Below are 14,252 nucleotides of genomic sequence, written 5' to 3' on the forward strand. Positions count from 1 at the left end.
CCACTGCTTTATATGTAAACCTACCTAGTGGTTTATTTTAAATTTAGCCCATATTAAAGTAAAGTGCTGTCATCATTGTTTGTTCCCATACAATAATGAAATTAGTTCTCTGCATTTAACCCATCCCACATGAGATACACCCAGGTGGAGCAGTGTGTAGTTATGTAAGCATCTGAGAGCAATTAGGGATTAGGTGTCTTGCTCAAGGACACCATGAAATGTGGGCATGGCAGAGAGTCGAACCTGCAACTTTCTGTTGCCAAGTCAGCTGCCCTAACTCTACACCATCTCAGCCTCCTATTACAGTTAACTTCCTCGTCGGGGAATCGAACCCCGGTCTCCCGCCTGATAGGCGGGGATACTGACCACTGTACTAACGAGGATGATTTTTATTTTTTTTTTTATTTTTATTTTTTTATTAAAGTTTTCTTTTTTTTTTTTTTTGGAGTGGGATAAACCGGAGCATCCCGGAGTAAACCCTGACTTGCACCACCAGTTAGTTTAAAGGTTTGTTTTTTCTTCTTTTTGAGTGGGATAAACCGGAGAATCCCGGAGTAAACCCTGACTTGTACCACCAGTTAGTTGAACTTTTTTTTTGAGTGGGATAAACCGGAGAATCCCGGAGTAAACCCATATGGTGGGACTAAATGCAGAGAAAGCAAAATAATAGGAGTGGTAGTGTGGCAGCTGTAGGTGCCCAGATGCCATTTCCTATGACAGGAGGTGATGGATGTTGAATACACTGGCACAGAATTTTCTAAAACTCCTGAAGCGTTTGTTCTGCTGAACAGCACATGGAGTTATATTTGGCTTGTTTTCTGTTATGACCACCTTTTTTCTTCTTTTTTTCCTCTTTCGTTTTTTTGCTAAATCTTCCTGCTGTAGTTCAGTTGGAACAGAGAGGTCATTTGAAATATTGTTGCAAGGTGTCTCCATAACAGGACCAGGATGCAAGGTGTTTGAGTTGTTACAGCTCTTGGGTTGGCACTTCGACATAACCTTTAACGCCTGTTTCACATATTTATTCTTGTTGTGAATTGAAAGATGCTTCATTGTGATAAAAGGATGGTTCAGCGCATCTGCAGGGAGAATTCGGTCTGCAGGATTCACAGCTAGCATCTTTCTCAGAAGGTCTATAAATTGTTTTGTGTCTTGATATTCAAGGGGATCGTTGATATAGGGTCCCCTTGCTACCAAATTATCCAAAGAGCTCAAATAATTGCACCAGTCATTTTCAATTTTCTGTCCAGAGTCCTTTTCATATTGCGTTGCTGTTTTAAATTCCCAGATCCTTTCAGATCCAATTTTCTTACGAATGAAGAACTTTTTGACTCGCAACCCTGTATCAAGAAGATGGTTATCAGGCTGACCAAGGAGTTTTATAATTGATTTCATAATTGTGTATTCTGAATCACTCCGAAACAAATGCTGACCAAGATAAAGACCACCCAAAGTGCAAGCGAGGCTCCACATGTCGACTGCCTCGTTAGCCTGAAATCCCAGAAAGACTTCCGGGGCCCTGTAATATGGATTCTGAAATAAATTGTTCTTTGATAATTCAGATGTTGGAACACTGAGCCCAAAGTCAATCAACTTAACTCTAAAGGGTGTAGAGTTTTGATTAACTATCATCACGTTGTCAAGTTTAATGTCAGTATGGGTCAAGCCAAGGTCTTTCAATGCACTGAGAGTAATTAACATTTGTTTGGTGATTGCTCTAATCTCAGACACCCTCAGGGAAGCGCGTCTTTGAACCATGAAATCACCTAGATTTTGGTCAAGAAGCTCAAAAGTCAATCCATAAAAGCCCTCCCACTGAAACACTTCAAAACAGTTAATGACATTGATTTTATCGGTATTCAATTCGTTGAGTTTTAAAATTGCTTTAAGCTCTTGTTTAACCGATTTGCCATTCGCCTTTGCAATAAATTTTACAGCAATTGCTTGATCTGTATTGACTTCCCTGCATTTAGCTACTAACCCAAATGCTCCCTGTCCAAGGATTTTTTCTACATGGTAAGCATTTGGTTCGATACTAATAGTGGCACCTTCTGTTATTTTTTTGAATGGATTGCTTGAAACGCTGCTGTCAGAGACTGCATACGAGTTCCAATGTAAAATATTAGAAATAGAGTCCGAACGAACTGAAGAATCTCTGTGCCTTTCTGAAGATTTGGATCTGCAATGTGACATTTTACCATTCTCTTTTTTCTTTTTCAAACCATGACTTGAATAAGGCAATTTCATTGTCATAAACTGATGGTTTAAAGCATCTTCAGGGCGTATCCTGTCAGCTGGATTAATCTGTAGCATCTTCTCCAGAAAGTCGATAAATTCAAGAGATTCATGAAAATCTTGCGTTTCGGATAGAATTTCTAAGAGTCTTTCAAAAGACCCTATTTCAGCCAAATCATTGGTTATCTCGTGAATAACTTTCCCGGTTGCTTTTATATATTCAGTTGGAGTCTTAAATAGCCAAATGTTCTCGTATGAAGTGAAATAGCGTCTGACACCACATCCGTTGTTCAAGACATGATTGTCTGGCATGCCATTCAACTTTACAATAGCATTTACATAACTATAGTCACTGTCTGTGGGATACAACGGTTTCCCAAGAAGGACTGAAGCCAGTGTACAAGCTATGCTCCATACGTGAAAATTTTCACCCAGTGGCATGTCAAAGAAAACTTCTGGTGGCGTGAAGCCCCAGGTCTGAGGGAGGGTTTTCTCGGACAACCTGGATGTTTTGTAAGCATCCTCACAATTAAATAATTTTACATTGAAACGTTTCACACTTTCATCTGTGATCATAACGCTTCCCGGGGTTATGTCTCCATGGGTGAAACCAGAGGATTCCAATGCACTGGCGGCTGTTAACAGCTGGTGGGCAATTCGTCGGACATCAGAAAGTTTAAACGATGTCTGCCGTCTTCTGACAAAATCCCACAAACTACTGTCCAGTTTTTCAAAAACTAGGCAAATCCAATCTTTGTATTCGAAGGATTCGAAATACCTGACTAGATTGTCTGCTTCCACACTTCTGAGAATATTACAGAAGCTGATTTCGTCTTCAGCTGTTTGACGGAACTTTTTTCTATAAAATTTCAGAGTGTATTCTGTTCCTGCTTTTTCACACAGGGCGATTTCTCCATAACCCGTGTATTTCAGAATATCCTTTACAACGTAAACACCTGAATCCACAGAGATTCTAAGATGCACCGTTACATTAAGAGGTGATGGCACTTCTTGGTGATCTTTCTGAAAAGCCATGGCAAATTTATTTGCAATGGTATAAATTAATGAATGGAAGAAAAAAATATTTCAATCAGTTTTGAAACACTTTTTTGAGGTTGCACAGAAACAGGAAACAGGTCTTGTTAGAAGAACTGTGAACTACAGAGTGAGAAGTTCATAAACAAGACCTAGATATATAACCTTGGGGAGTGACGTCATGACTTTAACGCAGAAAGGCCTTAGTGACGTTGAAAGCCAAAGATGAAAGCCAACGAAGATGAAAGCAAACGCAGACATTTATGCAAATTATGTAGTGACGTCAGTCAGTAACGACGCAGCCCTTGAGCAGAATGGAATGCGGAAGTCACGTGGGTCATGCAGGCGCTAATAGTTCCGAACATAGATATCATATAAAGGCTGTTTATATGATATCTATGGTTCCAAAAAGCCCAACAGGGCCGAGCGCAAATCGCGGCAGTGGCAGTCTTAGTGGCACTTCCGGTGTCAGGTGTCACGCTGCATCCAGATTCCAGCATTGAAATTAGTTCATTCTCCGTGTTTTCTCCGGTAAGTTGATGAAAGTACATTTTTTTGCCATTGTGAAGCGTTAGCTGACTGTTCTGTACCACACACAGTGTATCAACATTAATACAGTTTTAGTTAATTAAACATGTTATCTTGCTAGTTGTATTTTAACTGCAGCTAGCTCTGGTTGGGTTTAAACGGATCTATTTCTGTCTAATTCAGCGTTTTAAAATATCCATTACAGCTTGAATTTTAAAAGTTGATTAAAAAAAAACATTTTTATGGTAATTCCAGTTACTGAACTCTCAACTGGAAAATATTTAGCCTTTTTTTCTGAGAGATTGATGGTTAATTTAGTTCAAGTTGTAGATCCTTTGTCAAAGATGTGGAGATGAAGGAGCACCTGTGACAGGATGAAGGAAGTTGAGGCTGCACCTGCTGCCAGAACAATTGGCTTGGAGTGACCCCTACAAAACCAGCAGTATTCACAGGTAGACTCATCAGCTGGAAAGTCACTGTGTGCCCAGCACAGAGGTTGGCTGATCGCACACTTTTGTTTCAGCAATGTTACTTGTTTATCCTTACACTAGCAGATAACTGTTGGGTTTACTCCCCACGTTTGATTGTGTGGAGTGGCTACTGTTGTCAAGTCGTGCCCTTACATCAGCCTTCCTGTGAGTTCAAGAGATTAGCCTGATCGGTATGTGGACAGTGTGCAATGAGCCTCATTTTAATGAACTTGGTTCAACAGTTTGTTTTTATATTTTATATCTGGGATTGTGTGTGTTTTTATTCTAGACCCATCATCACCGCTGCTGCTTTGCCGGATCGAGATTTACCATTGCGCTGTCATAAATGTGTGGCTGACCGAACCACGGTGTTCCAGACTCATCCATGCCCCAGAGGGAGCACCGGCTTGTCCAATCAATCGTTGCAGTGTTGACAAAGGACAATGGGTTTATTTGTTTTTATTTTTTTATATAATTTTTTTTATGTTGCCTGTATTTTAAAAGTTGCATTTCTGTCTTTTTAGCGCTGAGGACCGGCGGTGGGAGCGTGCGCTGACCTGGATGGTGGCATCCCTTCCAACTAGGTGGGGGACATCCAAGGAGTGAGTGATTTCACGGGTGTTTGCAGTGGTTCTTTTCAGGAGCCTTCCATCCAGAACAGGTCTGTCAGCACCTGTAAGCCTCAGCAGCTGAGTTTTTTTTATTTTGGTTAAAAAAAAAAATTAAATACAGGTATTGAGATTTACTTTTTTTTTTTTTTTTTTTATAATAAATATTGTAAATCTTGAACAGTGTCTCTTGCTTATTGCAGTTACGTACATGTGTCCTAAATTGTGATTTCCTGGTTGAGAATCCAGGTGGCGCTGTTGGCAACAAATTCAAATCTTACTGTGTATCCATCCATCCATCCATTTTCTTTACCTACTTATTCCATTTTGGGTCATGGGGGTCGCTGGTGCCCATGTCCAGCAATCACTGTGCGAGGGGCGGGGTACACCCTGGACGGGTCGCAAGTCCATCACAGGGACACATAAAGACAAATGAGACAAACAACCATTCACTCTCTCACTCACACCTAGGGACAATTTAGAGTTACCAATCAGCCTAACATGCATGTTTTTGGTCTGTGGGAGGAAACCGGAGCACCTGGAGAAAACCCACGCATGCACGGAGAGAACATGCAAACTCCACCCAGAAAGGCCCCTGGACCGGGGTTTGAACCAGGGACCTGCTCACTGAGAGGCAGCAGCTCTACCAGTTGTGCCACCGTGCTGCCTCTTACTGTGTATTGTTTGCCACTTTGTCACATACCCTCTCGATAAGTAACACTGAACAACTGGCAATAAGTTTGCACCAAGCCACATCTGTGGCAACTAATATGACTAATATTAGCTTGTGACAGCTAATGTTTATTGCTGCTGCACTATGTGGCTGTATCATGTATGATACAGTATCTGTGATCTACCTTACCTTCATAATTCTCAATGAAACGCACCACTTGTGCAATAACCTGTCACACAACCTGTAATCTGTTAGGTGTGTGTGAGTGAGAGAGAGAGAGAGGGTGATCTATCGTGCATTTTAGCTTATATTACTACCTTTTTTATATATTTTTTACCCTTATTGCATGCTTTAATATTTTGTTCTTTGTTTTTAGCAAGTCAAATCGGTTCTTCTCATCCTGAGCACTTCATTGCACTGTTAACATTGTGTTAACCTTGTATATGACAACATAACTTGAACTTTGACATAAATAAAAACGATAAAATAAAACCGTAATTTGCATTTAAAGAATCAGTCAAACTGCTAATTTGTACAAGTTTTTATTTTTCACAAAATGTAAAATGCAAAATTTAAATAAAAACAAACTAAACCTCAGATTTAAAGGGCTTTGGGTGTTTGTCAACACTTCCTGCAAGCCGGAGCTCTGAGGCAGAACCGTCGGTCTATCTGCTGCAGCCTTCAAGACCGGACTCACAGGTCACAGGATCAGTACTTGGCTCGCAGACGGCGGTTCTCCTCTCGCTGCCTCTCGATCTCCTCCACCAGAGACTCGTTGACTGACTAGTTCTCTATTATACTTTAGACCGCCATCTGAAACACAGGTAAACGTCTCATCTGGACAGATGTTTGGGTTTAATCATCATCACACAGATGAAAGTTCTCCTTCCTGAAACACAAATAAAACCCAGAAAGATGGAGGCTGTACCAGCTGGATGTAAAACTGTTGGATCATCTCCACCTGCAGGTTGACGATGTCCTGATGGCAGGTGGTTCTGGACACAAACACAACAAACGCTTTTTATTCTCATGACATTGAACGTAGTTCATTCTCCGTGTTTTCTCTGATAAGTTGATTAAAATACACTTTTTTTGCCATTGTGAAGCGTTATCTGACTGTTCTGTACCACAATTTATCAACATTAATACTTCATGTCGCCAGTTTGAGTTAATGAAACATGTTAAATTGCTGGTTGTGTTTTAACTGCAGCTGCTCTGCAACTGACGGTTTAAACGTGTCAATTTCTAATTCAACGTTTTAAAATATCCATCCATTATCTTTACCCGCTTATTCCATTTTGGGTCATGGGGGTCGCTGGTGCCCATGTCCAGCAATCACTGTGCGAGGGGCAGGGTACACCCTGGACGGGTCTCAAGTCCATCACAGGGCCACATAGAGACAAACGAGACAAACAACCATTCACTCTCTCACTCACACCTAGGGACAATTTAGAGTTACCAATCAGCCTAACATGCATGTTTTTGGTCTGTGGAAGGAAACCAGAGTACCCGGAGAAAACCCACGCATGCACGGAGAGAACATGCAAACTCCACCCAGAAAGGCCCCTGGACCGGGGGTTTGAACCAAGGACCTGCTCACTGAGATGCAGCAGCTCTACCAGTTGCACCACCGTGCTGCCGTTGTAAAATATCCATTACTTTTTTTAAATTTTGAAAGTTCTTTTTTATTTATGGTAATTCCAGTTACTGAACTCAACTAGAAAATATTTGGCCTTTTTTGTTCTGAGAGATTCATTCAACCTTTATTTCTACAGGTTAATCCCATTGAGCCTCGAGGACTCATTTACAAGAGAGACCTGATTTCAACAAAGAATGATGACAACATAACAAGATTGACGTAATTTAGTTAAAGTTATAGATCATTTGTCAAAGACTGCAGCATAAATTGTGATATTATCATTAAAGAAAAACGTGATTGTGGAGATGAGTCAATTTTTTCATGTTTTCCAGGTAAACCACAGGAGAATGACTTCATGAACTGAATGTTGCATTCAAAGTATCACAAAGGTACAAGATCTCATTTTCTGTCTTCCCAAATCAATAACAGCTTAATCAAGATGTTTGAATAAAATTACTTTAACACCATAACCTTCACAAAGTTTGTATTTACTGCAGGACTGTTAATTTACTTTTGTTTTATATTATTAGTATAACATATGATAATCATGGGTCAAGTTGAGATGAGACTCTTTCAAGACAGAACAAGAAATAAGAATTATTACAAGAATATATCAGCATCAGTAAACTGTAGGACAGTAACAAAAAAACTTATTAAACTATCACAGGTACATTGAGATGGAGCTGGAAGTTATTCTTCATGCCAGTTGTCTTCATCTGATCTTTTGTAAAAATATGTCAGAATTTATTTTCCATTAACATTTTTCTTCGCAGGCAGCACGGTGGCGCAACTGGTAGAGCTGCTGCCTCTCAGTGAGCAGGTCCTTGGTTCAAACCCCAGTCCAGGGGCCTTTCTGTGTGGAGTTTGCATGTTCTCTCCGTGCATGCGTGGGTTTTCTCCGGGTACTCCGGTTTCCTCCCACAGACCAAAAACATGCATGTTAGGCTGATTGGTAACTCTAAATTGTCCCTAGGTGTGAATGAGAGAGTGAGTGGTTGTTTGTCTCTATGTGTCCCTGTGATGGACTTGCGACCCGTCCAGGGTGTACCCCGCCCCTCGCACAGTAATTGCTGGACATGGGCACCAGCGACCCCCGTGACCCAAAATGGAATAAGCGGGTAAAGATAATGGATGGATGGATGGATGGATAATTGTTCCCTCAGGTTGTACATCTCTGTTCCCTGACTGCCTGTTGATTCATCCTCCTGGTCCTGTTGATCCTGGATCATCAGATCCTGACATGTCCCCGTCCTCTGAGGACACATTTTCATCTTTCCCTCATCTCACTCACCTCATTTCTGTTTCTTCCTCAGTCTCTGAAATTACAACGGCACTGTTAGAATAAAGGTTATTGTTCAATAAAAAATATGACATGTCTTATTTAACACTGTTCGTACCAAAGTTTAATTTGGAACAACATGTGTGATCACTGGTCAGATCACTGGTCAGATCACTGGTCAGGTCACTGGTCAGATGACTGGTCAGATCACTGGTCAGATCACTGGTCAATGGATCAACATGCAGTGGAAGTTCTGCTGTTCTTCTTATTTGGTTCTGGTCCATGAACAAATGGTTGAACCTCCTTCAGTCTCACACGTCCTGACTGTGTCTCTGTAAACTGTCCTCTCTCTAAATGTGCCTGTAGAGTGACATTAGTTTATTTTCTGGCACATTTCTTTGACAGTTAAACATTTTGAAAATGTTTGTTCAGATTAAATTTACACCTCTCAGTTTTGTGTTCTTGTGATGATGGTGATGGTGCTCCTGCTGACTTGAGATGATGTCATTAATAAACAGTATAAATGGCAGAAAAAGTGCTTTATTAAAGCTTGTTTTACATTTTACATATTTTATAATAAATTGTTTGGAAATTTATTTTTGCACAATTAACACTTATTTTGTCATCTGTTATGATTTTAACTAGAAACAGTTTCATTTAAATTAACATTTTAATCATCCATCCATCCATTATCTTTACCCGTTTATTCCATTTTGGGTCACGGGGGTCGCTGGTGCCCATGTCCAGCAATCACTGTGCGAGGGGCGGGGTACACCCTGGACGGGTTGCAAGTCCATCACAGGGACACATAGAGACAAACGAGACAAACAACCATTCACTCTCTCACTCACACCTAGGGACAATTTAGAGTCACCAATCAGCCTAACATGCATGTTTTTGGACTGTGGGAGGAAACCGGAGTACCCGGAGAAAACCCACGCATGCACGGAGGGAACATGCAAACTCCACCCAGAAAGGCCCCTGGACCGGGGTTTGAACCAGGGACCTGCTCGCTGAGAGGCAGCAGCTCTACCAGTTGCGCCACCGTGATGCCCACATTTTAATCAATGAATTACAATTTTACAATAGTTGTCAGGCTACAATCAACTCAGTTATCCAGGTACTTGGTTGTCATAAATAAACGACAAATATAACAATTATATTCAGGTCTCTCTTGTAAATGAGTCCTCGTGGCTCAATGGGACGAACCTGTTTAAATAAAGGTTGAATTAAAATCTTCTATAGAAATCAAGAATTCATCCAGATGATCTGAGGTAAGCTGGAGCAGATCTGAACTACAGGCATGGAGGACAAGGTGCAGCATTCTCATGCAGAGAACATCAGAAATAGCTTTATAACAGGTGTTACTCTGATCTTTTTTTTTATTGTGTGTAACGTTATAAAACACTGACATGGCTACATTGACCATTGTATTGCATATAAAAAAAAATTCTAACAAATATGTGTTTGCAGTCTCATTTCCTTCTAAAACTTAATGATAAATGTATCAGCCGCTTCTAAAAATGCTTTGATAAAATGCATAGTCTGTGAAATAAACAGTAATCAGTTAAGTAATCAGTTCGTTACTGCTCAATAATTACTGAAAGACGCCAGGTAAAGTAAGAAAAGTCGATTTTTGTGTTATGTTGCACCAGCAGACGCTCAAACTGACTGACAGCGATGAACTGTTTGGAACTATTGAGAGCTGCATGAACCACGTGACCGTGCATCGCCGAGTTCAAAGAGGGTCGCAACTCTCTCTTTATAGGGCTCTGGTAAATGAGTTCCTGAGGCTCAATGGGATTAACCTGTATAAATAAAGGTTGAATGAAAAAATATATATACAAGGAAATCAGAAAAAAACAGGAAGCTACAATAATTACTCTTATCAGAATAGGATATACAGGCTTTAATAAATCTCTTAAAGTAATTGGAAAACATGCAACGGGACTTTGTGATAAATATAATCTCTCTTAAACAGTTAGCATGTTTTTATGGAATATTCTGGTTATGTATCAGAAAGAAGGCATTTCCAAACTTAAATAAATAAAATTAACATTAAATTTACAATTAATAACATTTTTAGTAGTGATGTCAGTAAAGTTCAGTCAGAGTCAGAGATTCTTTATTGTCATTCGCACCTCATGTGGTTCATGTGGTGGAGCGAAATTATGTACACAAGGTCCCAGTTACATCCAACAATAAAATGTATAAGAAAAACAGTAATAACATCTAAGATATGAACTAAGAAAAACATCAACTAAATATACACTAAGCACTCATAACATAAAAACATTGAACATCAGCACAAACATGAACATGAGTCTGTGTGAGCGGATGAGCACGCATGAACACATCAACATTGAAACAGATCAGCAGCAACATGAAACAGATCAGCAGCAACATGATATGGTTTTTCACAGTGATTATTCTAGTTAGAGATTCATGAGTCTAACAGCCTCAGGGTAGAAGCTGTTCCTCAGTCTAGTGGTTCTACACTTAATGCTCCTCAACCTCCTTCCTGAAGGGAGTGGGGCATAAAGTGTGTGTGCTGGGTGAGTGGGGTCCTTCATGGTGCAGGTGGCCCTCTTCCTGCATCTGGAGGTGTAGATGTCTGTGATGGTGGGGAGACTGACTCCGACAGTCTTCTGTGCAGCCTTCACCACTCTCTGCAAAGCTTTTCTTTCTGCAGCTGTGCAGCCTCCATGCCACACGTTGATGCTGGAGCACAGGATGCTCTCCACTGCACACCTGTAGAAGGAGGTGAGGACTGAGCTTCCCAGACCAGCTCGTCTCAGCCGCCTGAGGAAGTAGAGTCTCTGATGAGCTTTCTTGATCAGGCTGGTGGTGTTGTTGCTCCAGCTAAGGTTGTCATTCATGTGTACACCCAAGTACTTGTAGCTGGAGACCACTTCCACCGCAGATCCTCTAATGTTCAGGGGGGTGTAGATGTTTTTGTTCCTTCTGAAGTCCACAATCATCTCCTTTGTCTTCTTCACATTGATGTGAAGGTTATTCTCTTTGCACCAGCTCTCCATGTGTTTCACCTCTTGCCTGTAGCTGGACTCATCTTTGTTTGTGATGCATCCCACCACTGCTGTATCATCTGCAAACTTTACAGTGTGACAGCCTGGATGGGTAGCTGCACAATCATACGTGAGCACAGTAAACAGGAGGGGGCTCAACACACATCCCTGAGGAGAGCCAGTGTTGAGGGATATGGTGGAGGAGGAGAAGTTGTGGATCCTCACTAACTGTGGTCTGTTTGTTAAAAAGTCTAGTACCATGCAAGTGAAAGATCTTTTTCTTTAAAAATACAAACTTAATAAAGATAATTTTGTTGAATTATTATTACAGCATTATTATTATTTTTTGGTTTTCTGTTTACTATCCACTGTCCATGCTCTAGTTCACCAGTTCAGTAGGTGGCGGTAATGCACCTTCACAGTCGGTCTGCTCACTGCCGTAAACAAGCAGAAGAAGAAATGCGCACGCGCTCTCTCTTGCTTTCTCTCTCTCTTTTTTTTTTTTTTTTTGGGTCTTAACCCTTTTGTCATATGCCTTTTGTGAGAAGGGGTTTGTCTGGATACGCCCATTTTCTATTGTCCAATCATATGTTACGCTCTATATAGTTCGTTGTTTTATCGTCCAATCAGATGTGGTCCTCCAGATACGCCTTCTGAATTTGCCTGCAGAGATACCTACCTACTTGCCTTTTGTAGCTGCTAATGAAGGTACAATTTTTCGTACGTTTGTAGCTCCGTGATTTATTTCACTTACTAATGAAAAACGATTTCTCGTGAGTCAAATAGTTTATTGTGCGATTTAGTGCCAAGCTGCTGCTGCCACTGGCTTGTAACGAAGCAGCTTATTGCCTGTGGAGAGTAAGTTATTTTAGTTTTTTAGCATCTGTAGCTGTTAGCATCTGTAGCTGTTAGCATCTGTAGCTGTTAGTGGCTGTGCCACGTGAGGGTCATGCTTGGATAATCTAGTGTTGCGATTGTATCCCTATTGCTGTGTAGGAGCAGGAGCTACATGTCAGATCACCACCAACCACACGTTTGTTCTCCAACAGGTATGGTTTTAATTCCTAGTAGAAATTGTTCAATATTATTTTGTGATGCAGGTTTTCATATGTTTTGTTGTTTGTCTGAAAGTAGTTGGTTTCATAGCCGTCAGTGTGGTAAATGTTGCAAAAAGAAAGTTAATGAACGTGCTTGGGTTTATTGTAATGTGAGTTACTGTATTAAAACTATACGATCACATTATTAACAGTAGCCATTTAACAAGAGAGTAGAGGTGACAATGATGTGTTCTATAGAGGGAGCATTTGTAACAAAGCTACTATCAGAGTGATAAATTGTGTCCAGCTTATGAAGGACACCCTTACAAGCATGTCTGTAAATTATGTCTCCATAATCCAACACAGGTTAGACTAGTTTTTTCAACAATGGTGCATTTTGCAACCATTGTAAATCAAGATCGATTTCTATATAGATAACCAAGTCTTGCTTTAACCTTAGATTGCAAAACATTAACATGATGTTTAAAGGACAGAGCACCATCAATCCAAATTCCCAAATATTTATAGACTGTTACCTCTTCTATAATATCACTGTTTACAGTGGTGACGTCCACCAAGTTTGGTATGGTTCTTCTCCATGACCAAACCACATAATTGTAGTTTTCTAGGCGTTTAGGGACAAATTTAAGTCAGAAAAGCCTGCTGGATTTCAAGAAAACCACATGCCAGGGACTTCACAACCACATCCGGAGTAGAACCAAAAGCATAGGGCTGGGTATCAATCAAAAATTTTCGATACCAGCACCAATACCTTCACTCTAGTATCGCTTCCTTGGCGATACATTTTCGATACCAATTTGATAATTAATATAAACAAGAAATTCTAACAAGAAAATTACATTACATATTACAGTACAAATCTTTAGTTAAATTTTTTAACTTGGGTATTTTTCCATTCCAAGCAGTTTTCTTACATAAAAAATAAATAATTTCCAATGCAAAAGAACAGTTGCAAACAAGTAACACATCAGTGCCTAATGCTCACTGATACATAGAGAGGACCTTTTCACTTAGCAGTTTTTCTTCAGAAAAATCAACATGTCTGCTTTTTCTGGACACAAACAAGCCCGCTCCTGACTGATGGTGTCTCCAGCAGCAGAAAATGTTCGCTCTGAGGGTGTGGATCAGGGCTGAAACGATTCCTCGAATAATTTGAGTACCTCGATTACAAAAATCCTCGGGGCAAATTGATCTGCCTCGAAGCTTCGTTAAACTATTCAGAGCACTGTGGTCTAGCCGGAAGGTTTTTGTGTTGCACACCACTTCCGCTAGTGTTTCCGCTAACACGTATGTACTAAGTTTGTAGCTATGGAGGGAACGGTTGAACTGCTCCGAAAACGACAAAAATGCAAAAGTTTGGGAACATTTTAGGCTAAACAGAAAAGACAACACAGCACAATGCATCCACAGCAAAGCAGAATTGGAGTAACCACAGCAGCAGGTCATCGATGTTGCAGCGTCTGAAGAGAAAACACCTGCTGTATCCATCAAACTCCTCCACAGCTCCCAACAGGTATCGTTTGTTCTCTTTACAAAATACGTTAACCTAAATGTGTGATAATCTGTCATGTTAAAGATGTAAAATGAGGCATATTTTTGCTAACGTTAAATCTACTGACTAATAGTGGCTACGGCAGGGGGTTATCTGTAAGTTGTGTGAGAGGAAAAAACTATGCAGGACTTAATGCAAGTTTGTTAACA

At 40.4% G+C, this 14,252-nt stretch overlaps 1 non-coding gene across 1 annotated transcript; it reads right to left on the minus strand.

The window, feature by feature from the left end:
• Window positions 1-311: 311 nt before the first annotated feature.
• On the minus strand, window positions 312-383 carry trnad-auc. The gene has a single exon. It is a non-coding gene; the product is annotated as a tRNA-Asp (tRNA).
• Window positions 384-14,252: the final 13,869 nt, after the last annotated feature.

Source organism: Nematolebias whitei, chromosome 8 (assembly GCF_014905685.2).
Source record: "Nematolebias whitei isolate Nwh7 chromosome 8, NemWhi1, whole genome shotgun sequence".
NCBI lineage: Eukaryota > Metazoa > Chordata > Actinopteri > Cyprinodontiformes > Rivulidae > Nematolebias > Nematolebias whitei.